General features: G+C 35.2%; 1 protein-coding gene across 1 annotated transcript in view; it reads left to right on the forward strand.

The window, feature by feature from the left end:
- Window positions 1–1,046: 1,046 nt before the first annotated feature.
- LOC149708861 (xibalbin-1-like) overlaps window positions 1,047–17,362 on the forward strand; it is a 31,665-nt gene continuing 15,349 nt past the window's right edge. Inside the window, exon 1 of the mRNA XM_089864370.1 lies at window positions 1,047–1,274. The gene's annotated coding sequence lies outside the window, so the exon portion shown is untranslated. The remainder of the gene's footprint in view (window positions 1,275–17,362) is intronic.

Raw genomic sequence — 17,362 nt, forward strand, 5'->3', positions numbered from 1 at the left:
AAGAACATTTTCGTAACGCCCCATTTTCAGCTTCGAAAATCCCTAAAAGTAATTCGGATAAATTTCAGATGAAATTCAATGGCTTATGTCCTTATCGTTGATATAAATAGAATACCAGTTCTAAGTCAACAGGGTAAAATGTACATGTACGTCTTACCATAACCTTGTTCATGAAATGACAAATTTTACTGAAATATGTGGATGATCAGTCAGTAACCTTTCATCATCCATGATTCATGAAATGCATTAAAGAAACAACCAAGCTATAATTGTTTATTTATTATTTGAAAGAGTATAATGAATATTACAATTTAGAATACTAAACAATATAGGCCTACAGACACTGAATTTTCTTACATGATTCTATGAACTATACCATTCTGTAAATTACATGCCGTTATAGGTCTAGGGTTGCACATTACAGTCAGAATTGAACATTACTTCATGATCTGTTTCACAAAGAGGCACAACATTATACATATCTTCCTTAAAATTGGGATTAATTTTTCCAATTTGAAATGTTCATTATTTTATATGCTTTAACTGGTTTAAAAAAGGTACAGTTATCAAGCTGTATACGCCCATTATTAATAAAGTCTCGTAGTTTAATCGCTATGTGTTAAATTTTCAAGAAATTTGAAAGACTTTGTCTGAACCTGACTTTCACTTGAATGCGTCACCTTCTAAGCTTTAAAAAAACAAGAGCTAAGACGTCAGGCAAGGTTTGTACAACGGTGCCTTTTCAATTTGATAATTTGACGCTAATCTTATAAAAGCAAGATACACTCGCTTCAACGACTTTAAGTTTTAACATTTTCAACTGAAGTTTTTCATCTTGACAAGCGAGAGAACCTATACCCTTTGAATGATGTTTTTTCGCGAATTTTCATCATTAAAAAACTTCAGCCTATTTGAAAAGTTTCAACTGTCCGTCACCGTAACGAACTTCGCTATTTCTTTTTTGACTGGTGTCACGAGAAAAAGTAAACGAAATTTTTAAAACGGTATCGAGTCCAAAAGGAGCCTACACAATACGCGGTGATCGATAAATTCGTACCACGCAGGTCTGGATGCAACAGTGAAAACTATTGGGAAGTAGGGTGGACTTTACGAGAATTAAAGAGAGTCAGAACAGACTGCGCCGGTTAACCAGTGCACATTTGTTTTCAAAGTTCAACAGAAAAAAGACAAACAAAACAGAGCCGTAGATTTCAATCGAAAATCAACTCGTGGTGCAAATATACCATCTTCCTGTTCCTGTCTCGCAAAAAAGGGTAAGCTTTATAACACCGGAATGTATAAATTTACCTAGACTAAAGTAAATATGTCATTTATGACTTAATTCCCGTATATAATTTTATATCTAACGCCTCAATGAATAACACTGCAGCGAAAATATATCACAAATAAAAGCCACAGAGATATGTATGATTCCTGACTATATTCAGAAGTAACATATGCTACCGTTGAAATTTTACTTTCATTTAATGTTTAGTTTCTAATACGGAGCTAAGAAAGTTTATTATTTTGAATTTAATATTTCTGATATGGTTTTCATGTTCTCCCACGTTTCTTAATCAAACATCCTTGCCCCCTCTGAACCATTTACAGGGCGTCATTGATTATCTGGTAACTGAGGTAAGTTTTTACCGGATGCATCATATCAGGGTCCGACAGACTAATATCATGTTAGGGGAACGATAATCAGTACATCGTTTGGTGGAGGTAAGGCATCTAAGGGTTGCAATAAAAAAGGCGAAATAAGAGGAACACCAAGTCCTGTCAGTTGTAATGATTTGCAGCTTGCTATTGCGGTCTCATATCAGGAGATACAAAAATTAAAAACGTTATAAACCATTTAGATTCAAAGGTTTCTCATAAATTGAACATATCAAACTAAAATGAATAAGTTCTAGTCAAATGTTAAAAATTTTTATTAATCTTTTGGTAAAGATTTTTCATATGTTCAATTCAGCATGAACTTCGGTACGATTTTTTTTCCTTAAAACTATTAAATATAATTAGATGAAATCTTCGGTCCCAATGTAATAAAAGTTAAAGTATATTAGCCTTTAGAAAGTGTAGCAATATCAAGAATATGGTTTTAAATTGAAATCTAACAGAATTACCCTTTCTACGCACACTTGCTAACCTTCAAAATCGCCCAAGGACTTGATAAGAGTATAAATTTTCTCTACAAAATTTAATAAGGCGTTAAATCACATAAGGGAGATCATATATGATATATGACCAATTTTAGACCTTACTAAAACGTTTGAAGCCATAGCCTCTAGTACCATCCTCTGTCTGCTAAATTATGTTCGAACACTAATAAAGTCTGAAAGCGAACTCTGGAATATTATATTAAACTTTCATTAGTGAAAATAATTAGATTTTTCGATTATAATATAGCTTATCAAATTGCATCAAGGTTGTTGTGATTTTGGATTTAAGCTTAGCTCTCACTTCGAGTGAGTTACTCGGCGGAAAATCACGACCGAATACGGCGGAATGAGATTTCAATGGAAAATTACACGCCGAGCTAGACGGAATTGCTGTTCCTTCAAGCATGTAATAATTTCTTCGGTTGGACTTGCGAACCTCGGTATTCCACCAAACGTCATTGATGACGTAGAGAGATACAGCTCTCTTATATATGAATTGATACTGGCTTTAATGTTTTAAGGAAGGGTGCACGGTTTTTATAGTAATTTCACTAAACTATTATAACGAGATCTGTTTTTCCGTCCATTTTTGTGAGTTTTCTATATCTATACCAGTATTATCAAGAAGTGATATCTAGTTTATTAGGGAGAGGGTATAAATTCGCCACGTTTCCAGTTTTATCTCCAGTCCAAACGTAGGTCCGGAGTTAATCCCCGCCTCTAAATTACAACCAGCATCTCATGGGTTCTTGAAAACTTACATCAGCGCGACGCAAATGACGAAAATTAAGTACTTTTTGACTGAGGGGAGGCGAAATAGCCCGGCCTCCTTGTACGTCCCCCTTGTATTTTGAAAGGGGGACTGGGACTATGGCAAACGAATACTTAGGCATGTTATACTGTCTCCCTAATAAACTAGATATCACTTGGTAATTTAAAGAGGTAAAAAAATGTTTGTTGGTTTTCTCGTAGGGCATAATATCTGGAACTAATGAATCGATTCTAAAAACTAATTTGCTATTTAAAAGCTACACTACTACCCCGAGTAGCATAGGTTATATTCTATTTTCGATAAAAACAATTTTTTAAATAAAAATTTAAATAATTATATATTATGTTGATCGAAAGGTAATTAGACACAAAAGGTCCTTCCCATACCCTACAATCACCTTTCACCCGCATCGCGTAAGCCCGACATCAAATTTCATCAGTGGTAATTACCTCGAAAACCAATTTCACCTACCACGCCAACTAATTTCACTAGCTACACTTTTCCTCAGTAATTTAGGCTATACTTTTTGTAAACAATTTTAATCTCAATATTTGTAAATCAAGATTGGCTACTTTATCGGCGTTTGCTCACCAAATGGTTGGATATACTAGAAAATAATGTCGTACAAAATTTTTAGTTTTCATTAAAATCTACCCACTTCGTTAAAAACTTTGATAGAAGTTCGAATTATACGCGGGCTACGCCGCGGGTAACAGCTAGTACCGTATGAACATAGTGGCCAAGATATTAGCAGAAATATTAGTGGCGAAAAGGTCCGCCATTTTGTAACTACACGGTCAGAGTGACGTGATTTCGTTCAAGTTTCGTCGTCAAGCCAAAATTGAGCCGAATAAGAATTGAGCTTTAGGATCTTAGTTTCTTCATCTTCTTGGTAAGATAAATATGATAAAAATCAGTCTAGAATTTCAACTTTTTAATTTGAAGGAATATATAAAATAATGAATTTTTAAAATTGAATCATCTACAATATTAAAGAAGTACCGAGCAACTAGCTTACAAGAGACTACGCAGAGACGTCATGGGAAATATTGGAAACCCTTGCCCCCAGCCGTCATCTGCTTTTGAGACAAACATAAAGCGTAGGCTTCAAAACATAATTGGTCATATCGTTATTAATATTTCAGATTCAAATTTGTTATGTTCTTTATTTTATGAGCTCTTAGAAATTAAAAAAGAAAAATATTCGAGACTGTTCTAATCTAGAGCCACGTTCACACTTACACGGGAAACCAATTTGAAGCGATTCAAAACGCTTTCGAAGTTAAGTGTGAACAAAACTGATAGTCTAAAAACTGATTACAAAATACAAACGCGAACCAGCTTAAAGCGGCTTTGGAGGTCAGTCTGGGAAAAAGCACACTTCCTCTGGTCCAAAACCAGTTTATAAATTGCTTGGACTAGTTTTTAAATTCAAGAAGTGGGGGTTACTGGTCTTCGGGACCAGTTTATTTATTGAAAATCTATAGGAGAACAAAAGCAGGGACCAATCCGGACTCCGGAGACCAGTTTATTAGGAGGTTAGCTTCTAGTTTTCAGGGGTATTTCACCTTGAATGAGACTAGTCTTAAGGATACTTTCACCGGATAGCAGGAACGTCTTAAGGTTTGAACCGAGACTGTTGAAATCGCTTTTAACTGGCAATAAAGAGTGTTTCAAAACTAGTCGGGCAAACGAGTTGTCAACCGACTCCCGTGCAAGTGTGAGCATAGCTTTAACATTCACGTATTATCCCCCAAGGGAAGCAGCAGAAAAGGGTGTATTTTCCTCACAGGCAAATTGTGACGTGACGTGTTTGAAGCTTTACAGGCGTATAATAGAGCTACCAATTAATCTAAAATTATGTTAAAAGTTTCATTATGTCTCAAGTAGTTGAGATGTATGTACAATTATACAATATAAATTTAATTTAATAGACCCTTTTCAAAAGTCGCGGGTAAAATAGAGTCTGGTGTTTGCCCACTTTGTTTTTTTAATTTAACTTTTTCTTAGCCCAGTTATTTTCAATGAGAAAGAGTTACAATTCAAATCGGCTTTCCGCGAAACAGATTGTTTTTATCAAGCACGTTTATCAAAACATGACAGCGCCATCAGTGAGCCTCTAGCGGAACTAATTACAACTTCTACTTGCTTATTTGCAATCAGAAACATCGTTATGATTTTTATTTCATCTATTAGATTAAAAAGGACTAGAGTTTTTATTATTTAAATCGCGTATTTTATTTAACACGTTTAAAAATTACCTTGACAGCATGTTACGCAGATTAAAGCAGCAGACGGTAATAAAAAAGTTCTCCAAGTGATTAATAGGTGGCGCCACCCGTATTTGATAAAGATTCATGCTCGACAAAAAGTGTATCGCGAAAAGTCGATCTCGAGATCACACGTTGCGACTCTAGGTTTAAAATATATATTCTATCTCATTGTTATTATAGTTTACACTTATTATACAATAGGCCTATAGTTTGAAAATTAGAGCAATTTTATATTTTAGAAATTTCAGGGAAATCGGCAAGTGGTTAAGTTATTAAGTTATTGGCACGTTTCTTATCTAAACTACTAAGAAGTATGGAGTAAAAATTATACAGTAGGAATTATTTTTTACAGTGTAATAGTTAGAAGTTTTGTAAGCAATCACGACAATATTCTTAAATCAGTTAGCACTGGATGAAAATGTTCTCAAAGGTCAAAAGGTCACAATTTTCTAAAACTCAATTCTGTAGGAGACTTAACATAATTGAAAGCTTTCTAACATATTTGTTTGTAGCCCAAACAGGTTTCCAATATCTTTTTTAAATGCGATGGGTAAGAAAAATTTTAAATTGCGTAGGCAAATGAAGCATCAGTTAATTTGAAAACTGAAATGCTGATTTTGGAAAAACTTCAAAAATACAAAATTTTGAACAATTCGCCAAGAAGCTTTGCCTATTTTCCTTCGAAATAAACAAGGCCTATTTATATAACGAAGTTTTTTTTGTTGTTGAAACGACGGGTGCGCGTTTCCTTCCCACGCTTTAAATATGCATTAAGGGATTTGGGGAAATTTCAGCCCTTCTTGGGGCTTTACATTAATATGTTTTTGACCTTTTGTTGTTTCGAAACTTAAGCTTTAAAACGAAATTTAAAATTTTCAAAAATCTTACACCGTGTAGAAAAGATCAGGTGAACAGTTATTTGTTATAAAAATAGCTACAGTAACAATGGTATTAGGACTCGGCATTTTCTCACCATTATCCACAAATTGGTAGATAACCGATTATTTATAAAAAAATAGTTGTGGATATATTACGATTTAATATGCAAGTTTCGTGGATAATTTTCGAATATGGATAAAGATAAATTGATAGATTATGCCGAGCTCTAAATGGTATAAATCGGAAAAATTCAGGGTGTTTCTGATAAGTCTGAAATGAATTAAAAGGTGTGTTCTTGGGGTCAAACTGTGGAAAGTGTTGAAGCCGAGGGGCTAGTCATTCGCCAAAGGTTTGTACACCTGATTACTGATTTGTGAATTTTTACGTGAATTCCGATAATTACTGAACGAATTCCTTGATTTCTTGATTACGATTACTTACCCCTAGCCATTAAGGGTAAAAAGAATGTCTCATTCTAGACCCCGTGACATTTATCTTTATGAATAGTCCCTAATTAAGGATAGTTTTAATGAATTTGAAAGTTGTGAAAATGCTAGTTTCTAAAATAACTGTATCAAGCAGATATACCACTTGAGTGGGGTAAAGGCTATTTAGTGTTTAATATCTACATAGACAGGAAATTCTTCAAGGATTCATGTTCTTTGAAACAACCACGCAACGCAGGGTAGCTTAGCTAGTTATGATTAAAAATCCACAAATACATCAAAGAAAAATGGAAATACGGTGAAACATTAAGGATAAGAAACTTTCTCTTATATTGAATGGGCATTTTGACCCCTGACGACAAAGCATTTACTTTACAGGATAACCACCGCCTGAAGCTGCTTATCCCTTTGAAGTATACCTTCTTCCAGTATTGCTTTTATCAGTTTACTAACTATGCTGCACGGGTGTTCTAAGAGAGCTGAAGCAGGAAGAGGTTCCGGTCTATATAGAAATTAATTAATAAATAGTCTTTGGACCCACCCTTATGAGATACCTGTAGATTAAATAAGACATAGAGGGTCACTTCACTATGATACAGACTCAACCATTTATTAATCTGTGTGGTTATGTAATAACCAACGGAGTTATACGATGATGCCTGGTTAGTATTTTAGTTATTTAGTAGACCTTTAATGCATGTAAAAAGGGAGTGCACGCGATTTCATGGATATTGCAATAGTTAAGGGGACTGGTAAAAGTGACAGCTCTGATAGTTCAAAAATAGTGGTACGAGGACGGTTTTGAAGTTCAGTATAAAGTTCCGGTTCTAAAATAAGTTGTGAAAGGTGCCTTTTAAGAGTTTGTAAAAGTATAGAGTCATTTTTAAGCTCATACTGGAAAAGAGGAAATTCGCATTGCTTTATAGTCCCGTATGAGTTTATATGGTCCCTAACCCACCAGTTTCACGACTTCAGAACCAGTTTTCGTATATGCCGTCACTCACTGAGAGGCGATTAGTCGCGGTGAGTTTTCTTTCGAAATTCGATAGACTTCGGGAACGCCTTCCATAGACCATTCAGTTGATGAATTTAGTTTTTGGCAAGCGAAATTGTGAAATTAGTTACTGCAAGGATTATTTGTGATTGTGTTGATTTTTTACGATTTACGGAGAGAATAAATCAAGATAAACTGGAAATGGCACCTTATGGTGTCGTGGTTACTGTATCTCGCAAGTATTGAATTTTCCAGGCATTTCTCAAGTTTATGTGGCACTCTTCGAGCCATTGTCTGAACTTAGATCCTTGTTAGGTGCTGTACAACCTAAGCACATTGGTAACCACACGGAGTATTGCAAACTGATTTTTGCCCTTGTTTTTTCATTAATATCTAACATTTACTAAATAAATAAATCGATTATTTTAACTGAAGCAGATCAATATCCCATAGATTAAAGAAAAAGTAACCATTATTGTTAAATGTAACGTAACGCTTAAAACGTTTCTTGAAATGAAAGAGTTTAATTTTTTTCTTTAAAATAATAAGTCTGCTTTGCATACGCAAATTTTCAAGTTTCTTAAAAATGTCAAAGCTGAACTTTTCTACATTTGGGATTTTATTTGTATGAATAAGAAAAATCATCCCTTGGGTTTCGTCAAAACCCTTGACATGGTCATTGCATTTTGGACGTAGAAGTGGATGACATTTACAAATCTGTGGAAGGCCTGCATTTGCATCCAAAGAAATAAAGAATGCACCCAAAAATCTCTCAGGAATATCCGGGAAAGCTTATGTCGAATGGAGATACCATGTACGTTTGGGAAAAATATACAATCCTCTTATCTTTATTTCCGGAATATTATGTCCGAGATAGAAGAAAAAAGGATTTTCACTATTAGGTCGATTTAATTATAGATAAATTTCATTAAATTGCTAATAAGGTATAGTTAAAGAGACAAAAAACGATCAATCTGAAGACCAAACAGACATTTCTCGAGTTCTCCGTTTGAGCGAGAAGCTAATCATTGTAAATTCCGAATTTCATGTGTGACATATAACTTCTTTCGTTTCGCCTTGAACTGTGCGCACGAGCCTGGTCTCAATTAGCACCCCACAGCGAGCCAATGAAATCACAGTATGAAAAACGACTTGAAAATAGTCGTGAAACACTCGAGCCTTGCCCACAAAATTCAAACAGAAATGTACATGAGGATAGATATTCTATTAGCTATGTGGACTCCGTTTGAAATCAGTATTTATTGAAATTAATTGATTCTTCCTTAGTATCTAAAAGGGATAGATTTAATTTTAGAAGTAGGAATGGAGAACAGAGTAATTTATAGAGCTCGGCACAAATTGGTGGATAACCGATTATTTATAAACAAAGTTGTGGATTATAATACGATTTAACGTGTAAGATCTGTGGATAATTTTCAAGTATGGATAAAGATAAAATAACGTGGATAATGAATAGATAATGCCGAGCTCTAGTAATTTAGGCGCCCGTTAAGGTAAGCTAGAAGAACGAGTGTTTCGTATTAATTTATTGATAATACAGGGGCTAGCCTATTACGCTTGATTTTAGAGATGTTCAAAGAAATACTTAGTTTATAAAATTAATAATGTTTATAATCCATGAGGCATACTCTAATCACAAAAATATGTTGTACAGACTGTTAAAGAAGTCTTTGCGCGTTGCGTTTTTCGCACATATTTTACTATTATTCAAAAACTATTAGAGCTAGCGCTCTGGAATAAAGTGCGTTATAAAAGTTTTGCATTTATCTTTCATATTTTACCCGTTCCAAAGTTGTCCTTTGCATACTTATACCGGAAATCGGAAATGTCAAAATTATCAACTTTGAAAATATTGATTTCTCGAGGATATAAATGCGATTTTCGGATTCCTTGGGGTCGATTCATATTTGAAAAGTGTTCACCAAATTCAATTCCGATGAATAGGTCACGAGTAATCAGCCTTTATTCAAAATCTGGCAAACTTGGTTAGAGTGGCGATAATTCATCATCGAGTATCGAATCTTTGTCGTAATAATGCTTGTTAGATGTTATGGCACCTTATGCGTATATATATGATTGGTCTTGTGGCGCAATACTTTGAAACAAATCAGACGTTCATTAAAGGGATGGTGAAGTGGAAAATTAAGTAATTTTTTATTGATTCTTCTATAAGACCGATCTGCATAGTGAAACCTCCAGGAAATAACACCGAACGATTTTTAAACTACGATTAGTTTGAAATTTCATGGATAATTTTAAATATGGATCTCCGACCAATCGCGTAGCGCCCCGCCTTTTTATCAACAATTTTCTCTTGGAACGCTCCGTGTTGAATCAATTTATGGCGAGATTTGAAAAAAATTGCAAGATGTGACAATTGTGGCGCGAGACATGGAACGTGCCACGAGAATTTTGTTAACAAAAAGGCACGGCGTTACGCGATTGGTCGGAGGTCCTTATTTAAAATTATTCTTAAAATCTTAGCCTAATTTGAATATTAAAATCATAGCCTAATTTGAATATTAAAATCAATGAGAGGTATTTCCTAAATTTTTCATTATACAGACTGGTCTTATAATTAGTAGAAGAATCGATAAATAAAATCACTTAATTTTCCACTTCACCCTCTCTTGAAGAGAAAACTCGCGTCTTTTGAAGAGGAGAAGCGGTTTGAAAATATTGTTATTTGGGCCATGATATCATAATATTTAGAACTCATATTAATTACGTCTGGGTCTTCAGCCCGACTCATTGCAGCCTAGTGAAAATCTCATTCATGATGGCGTATGCGCTGCACGAGATGCCTTCAAATAGAAAAATTCGACTGTTCCATACATGGAACAACTTCAGAGGAGATGGGTTCTATGCTAGGAACATCCGTTACGCGATTGAGCTTCGCTAAACGGAGCCTGGGGTTGCCCATAGCCTCCCGCGTTTAGCGCAAATGTGAGGCCATTGAAAGATCTTTATTTTAGAAACAGGAATAGGGAACATAGTAATGTGGGCGCGAGTCAAAGTCCCGGACCCCCTTCCTCGGGACGGTGGGATATGAAAGAAGAGGCTGGTCATAGCGACAAAGGTAAAAAGGAATTACGTATTTTTCGCCGTCCCAGTAAGCAACGTCATAAAAACCTAGTTTAAGTGAGCCAATCTGAAATTTTAAACTTTTTATTACGTGTTGGAGGGAGGGGCTCTATACTGGGCTATGAGTCGGACTGAATTAAACGCTAACCGTTCTCTATTCCTATCTCTAAAATTAAGTCTATCTCTGTTGAGGCTTAATAATAAAGCCGACCGCAACCAAAGCATGGGCAAAGGCGTATTTCACAACTGACGTTCAAATAGAAAAGCCTAAAAATTAAATGAAAAAAAAAATGAATGCCGGTAAGAATGATCACAACCGAAAATAACAGCTAACAGCTAAAACGAACCCGAACTTGAAGTTGGTCTCTCTGTGCTGCTGGTCTGCTACTCCTTTCGTTTATTTTCTATGGCAAAAATACTAACTTTGGGAGGTATTGGGGATATTACGCCATTTTGTGTTTTAAGACTTTTATTGTGTAGGAAAGAAAACGACCCTGTTTAAAGAAACTTTGGATAATTTTTAATATTTAGTTAAAAGTTGAAATTTATTTATAAAATTTGGACGAAAATTTTTAAATAACAAGACTTCCTTTGAGTTTCAAATCGAAGAATGTTCGTGTGCTTTATTGAACAAATTTTTACAAAAAAGACAGTCACTTTAAGTTTCAATTGTTGCTTTTATTGGACATCCCCTAGCCGTTAAAGGAATAATGAAGCGGAAAATAGAGTGATTTTTTGATCGATTTTTCTTATTATAAGACCATTATATGCACAGTGAAACATCCAGGAAATACAGTCTCCGAATGATTTTAAAATTCAAATTAGGTTCAGATTTTAAAGATAATTTGAAATAAGCACCACTCACTAATAGCTTAACGCCATGCCTTCTTGTTATCAAAATTTCCGTTGCACGCTCACGCGCCACGATAGTCACATCGCAAGCAACTTTTATTAAATCTCGCGATAAATTTCATTCGGCGTGGAGCGTGCCACGAGAATTTTGTCAATAGGAAGGCAGGGCGTTACGCGATGGGTCGGAGGTCATTATTTAAAATTTTCCGTAAAATCTGAACCTAATTTGAATCATTCGGATATATTTCCTGGATGTTTCACTATGCAGAACGGTCTTATAATTAGTAGAAGAATCGATAAAAAATTATTTGATTATTCATTTCACCCTCCCATTAAACACATTCTCAATCGTATTCTAAAAGACAGACATAAACTCTAATGAAATTAGGAGGTAAAGCATTGTAATATTAAAAATAGAGATCCGCCCTGTTCGCTGGTATGTTTTTCTCCGTATGAGTAACCAGCCCACATCGTGACCGGTATTAATATTAATAACTAACTTAAAACATTGTTTTAGTGTATGGTTTCAGGCTCAGCAGGACAATTGCCCAGCCCATACGTCCAGATTCCTTGCAAGATTTCTGGAGAACGAAGGAATTGACGCTTTGGATTGGCCCGCACTCTCGCCCGACTTGAACCCGATTTAGCGTTTATGTCTGTCATTTAATAAAAGATTAAAAATGTGTTTAAGGGCTAAGGGAGGTTAAGTAAAATATATGGCTACAATTGAAACTGAAAGTGACAGTCTTGTTTGTAATAAATAGTTCAAGAACGCAGACGGTATTTCCTGGATGTTTCACTATGCAAAATGGTCTTATAATTAGAACTAAGAAGAATAGTAAAAAAATCACTTTATTGTCCTCTTCATCCTCCCTTTGAGGGCTATGGGATGTCCAATAAAATATCAAGCATAATTAAAGCTGAAAGTGACTGTCTTGTTTGTATTAAATAGTTCAATAAAGCACACGAGCATTCATCAATATGAAACTCGAAGGAAGTCTTGTTATTTGAAAATTTTCGTCCAAATTTTATAAATATTTTTCAACTTTTAACTAGTTATCAATAATGATATTAATAGTTATCCAAAATTTCTTTAAAAAGGCTAGTTTTCTTTCCTACACAATAAAAGTCTTAAAACACAAAATGGCCTAATATCCCAATACCTCCCAAAGTTAGTATTTTTGCCATAGAAAATAAACGAAAGGAGTAGCAGACCAGCAGCGCAGAGAGACCAACTTCAAGTGTTTACCGTTCGGGTTCGTTTTAGCTGTTAGCTGTTATTTTCAGTTATGATCATTGTTACTGGCATTCGTTTTGTTTTTTTTTTTCATTTAATTTTTAGGTTTTGCCATCGGTAGCTTTGAACGTCAGTTGTGAAATACGCCTTTGCCCATTTTTGGTTGCGGTCGGCTTTATTATAAAGCCTCAACAGAGATAGATTTAATTTTAGAGGTAGGAATAGAGAACGGTTAGCGTTTAATTCAGTCCGACTCAGAGCCCATTATAGAGCCCCTCCCTCCAACAGGTAATAAAAAGTTTAAAATTTCAGATTGGCTCACTTAAACTAGTTTTTTATGACGTTATTCCTTTTAACTTTTGTCGCTTTGACACGCCTCTTCTTTCATACCCCTCCTTTCCGTGGAAGAGGGTCCGGGAATTTGACGCGCTCCTAGATTACTCTATTCTCTATTCCCACTTCTAAAATTAAATCTATCCCTGGCCTCACATTTGCGATAAACGCGGGAGGCTATAGCCAGCCTCAGGCTCCGTTTAAAGAAGCTCAATCGCGTAGCGAACATTCCTAACATAGATGCCCTCTTCTCTGAAGTTGTTTCATGTATGGAATAGTCGAATTTGTCTATTTGAAGGGATCTCGTGCAGTGCATATCCCATCATGAATGAGATTTTGACTGGGCTGAAGACCCAGACGTAATTAATATGAGTTCTAAATATTATGATATCATGGCCCAAATAACAATATTTTCAAACCGCTTCTCCTCTTCAAAAGACGCGAGTTTTCTCTTCAAGAGAGGGTGAAGTGGAAAATTAAGTGATTTTATTTATCGATTCTTCTACTAATTATAAGACCAGTCTGTATAATGAAAAATTTAGGAAATACCTCTCATTGATTTTAATATTCAAATTAGGCTATGATTTTAATATTCAAATTAGGCTAAGATTTTAAGAATAATTTTAAATAAGGACCTCCGACCAATCGCGTAACGCCGTGCCTTTTTGTTAACAAAATTCTCGTGGCACGTTCCATGTCTCGCGCCACAATTGTCACATCTTGCAATTTTTTTCAAATCTCGCCATAAATTGATTCAACACGGAGCGTTCCAAGAGAAAATTGTTGATAAAAAGGCGGGGCGCTACGCGATTGGTCGGAGATCCATATTTAAAATTATCCATGAAATTTCAAACTAATCGTAGTTTAAAAATCGTTCGGTGTTATTTCCTGGAGGTTTCACTATGCAGATCGGTCTTATAGAAGAATCAATAAAAAATTACTTAATTTTCCACTTCACCATCCCTTTAATGAACGTCTGATTTGTTTCAAAGTATTGCGCCACAAGACCAATCATATATATACGCATAAGGTGCCATAACATCTAACAAGCATTATTACGACAAAGATTCGATACTCGATGATGAATTATCGCCACTCTAACCAAGTTTGCCAGATTTTGAATAAAGGCTGATTACTCGTGACCTATTCATCGGAATTGAATTTGGTGAACACTTTTCAAATATGAATCGACCCCAAGGAATCCGAAAATCGCATTTATATCCTCGAGAAATCAATATTTTCAAAGTTGATAATTTTGACATTTCCGATTTCCGGTATAAGTATGCAAAGGACAACTTTGGAACGGGTAAAATATGAAAGAGAAATGCAAAACTTTTATAACGCACTTTATTCCAGAGCGCTAGCTCTAACAGTTTTTGAATTATAGTAAAATATGTGCGAAAAACGCAACGCGCAAAGACTTCTTTAACAGTCTGTACATACCGGTATATGGTGAACTAAATTAATTGAATATTTAGTAATTAAAAATTTTGATTAAGATTAAATCTCGAGAAGACTATAACTACATATGACGTCTGATTAAGTTAGTCACGATATTATATGATTAATTATTGAATAATTAACATTCAACGATGTTTTAATATATTTTCCTCAAAATTTTAGAAACATTTTACATCATTGTGAGATGTAAACTAGATCCATTTTAGAGAAAGTGTATCCTAAATTGCGAAGTTTATATCGCCTAACCACGCAACGCGTTCTTTTTATTGTTTAGGATCATCGGTTTTGATTAAAAATTTAAGTAAAACATATTAAGCTTGCCTCGTATTTATTTATCTACGTGTGTAAACATGTAATCATGCACAGAGTAGATTATTGAAACTGAGTTCTTTATGAATTGCTAGTGTATGTGATTTTTTGTTGTAAGTTTTTATTTGTTTACGGAAATAAAAATTGATGAGAAACTCATTGGAAAAAAACGAAAACCGAACCGAGCATGTATGGGAAGGAAAAAGTTGGTATAATTATAACGGAGGCTTTTATAACTTCGCCAAACTCTTGGTTAGTGCCTTATATTCACCACTGAGAGCTAATACACTTAGCCTATTCAATCAAAAAATCGCAAAAACATTTGCTGACACTAATAGAAGGCTTTACTCTATTGTTAAGCTTTGATTTGAAGAACAGACAGTTTTGGAGACAAATTATTGCGAACTTATCAACTCAGGATGTTACTGATATGTCTACCGTTAATCAAAGGGCATGTTCTTTGGGTCTTCCACATTTAGTTACGGAGATATGGGCTTCTAAACATTGGCCCCTTACTTGACCCTCAGGTGACACCAAAGAATGGACATTTTGAACAATACCTCTAACAAACAATATTAGCTTTGTGCGAATATAAGGTACCTTAATTAGAAACTCTTCTATTGGATGCTGTGAGATGTTGAAACGCTGTGACACTTTGAATAGCTTTAGTACGCACAATAGAACTTATTTAATAGTACCCTTCTGCTAGATAAAAGTTCAATAACGTTCTTTGATCGAAACCCATTAAAACTGTCCAATACTTCTAAACAAAGTTGGCTGGCTGATTAGTCTTACTCCTCATGTTTCATAATCCAATGTTTCGGAGCACGTCTCTACGTAACTAATGTTGTAGACCATATGTTCTTTTACTCTTTAACATGGGATACACGGGCGCACAATGATTCCTATCAGTTTCACCCACAAGAACACACATTATAATTTCAGGCTTATCAGATAACGATTTTCATATTTCATGCAAAATTTCAACAAAATCTCTGATGTGGTATTTTTTAGAACCGCGTGAATATATTTTTCCTCAATTTTTAGTATTTTTAGCAAATTCAGTTTATAAAACCTCACGGATTAGTTGAATCCAATCTGAAATGTGGATTAATTCAAAAATATGACATCCAAGTGAAACAAACCTGATTGTTATGACTTAGTGACACAGATTACAAATATTTGCTAGGAAAATTTAAGTTAAAGGGACTGTAAAGGGCCAACGGCGGGTGGGTAAAAATTATTTGAAATACGTCAGAGGCACGTGACCAAGGAGAGGCGTGGTTCAAAGAAGCTTAGTTCATTTTATTTCGAAAACTACCTCTTCATGAAACTGGCGCTGCAATCTTGCGAAAAACAAGGACTAGATGTCCAGTTCCATTACATGAGGAGCAGACGACGCGATGATTACTGATCAGTGATCAATTTCATCTTACATGGTTAGACTGAGTGACTCTTTTAGTTTGAGTTATTTTAATTGCTGATTTTTAGCCATATCGTAGTATACGATAGGCTCTTAGTTTGACCCGAGCCGTCGTAGTAGTAGTAGTAGTAGTAGTAGTGGCCGGGGTTGTCGCTTCGTTATCGTCAGATTTTAGCTTAAAAGGAACTTTATATTACCACAACCCACCCATAGGGGTTACTGGGCTCGGTTAGAGATTTAATTTTAATTAAAAAATTTTCAGGTCAGACCCGGGAATCGAACCCGGGTCGCTGGCGTAGTAGACAAACATTCTACCACTCAACCATAGAGACTTGATAGAAACCCCGAGTTTTTTATCATTTATTTTTATCTCTAAAATGTCGGGGTGATGTGGGGTGGGGTACCTCTTAATCTGTGGGGTCGGATACTTTTGAATTTTAATCTGTGGGGTCGGATACTTTTGAATTTTTATCTGTGGGGTCGGATACTTATGAATTTGTATGTTTGGGGTTTATATTTATTTTCTTTTTATGTATGTGCTAATTAAAAAGATAACGATTTTCCCCGTTTCCTAACGCGCTCCTCATGTGTTTCGTTCTCGTTCGGTAGCTATCGTCATCTATGTTATGTTTGACTGGAACGTTTTGGCGGTGAATTCAAATGTGGGTTTAGATAGAGCTAACATAGTGTTAAATGAGCGTTATGTGTTTGATCATTTTAGCATTGCTAAAGGTAATTCGAGGGGATAATCACTAAAATGCGTAATCACTATAACTAAACTTTCTCTTTCAAAAGTTTCTGGGCATAAGTCCTTGTTAGAAATTTATAAGATGCGATAAGAGTGCATCGGCATAAGTCTATGTTGTAAACTCATCGAGGGGATTATCACTAAAAACTATATGTTCTTCGATTCGCCGGAATATTAGAATTACAGCATAAGTAAATTTATACGGTTATAATTTAATCACTGTTTAGAGTAGGGAATCGAGGGGCTATTCACTCTGATTTTATGCACGGTAAATCATTTAAGCATTGAAAAAGATAGCGCTATTCACTCATTAGGGTAAGGTATAGAGGGGTTATCCACTCATTAGGGTAGGGTATAGAGGGGCT

This window comes from Phalangium opilio, unplaced genomic scaffold, assembly GCF_054372755.1.
Source record: "Phalangium opilio isolate 3A_F unplaced genomic scaffold, DU_Popi_V2 ptg000013l_1, whole genome shotgun sequence".
In the NCBI taxonomy this organism is placed as follows: domain Eukaryota; kingdom Metazoa; phylum Arthropoda; class Arachnida; order Opiliones; family Phalangiidae; genus Phalangium; species Phalangium opilio.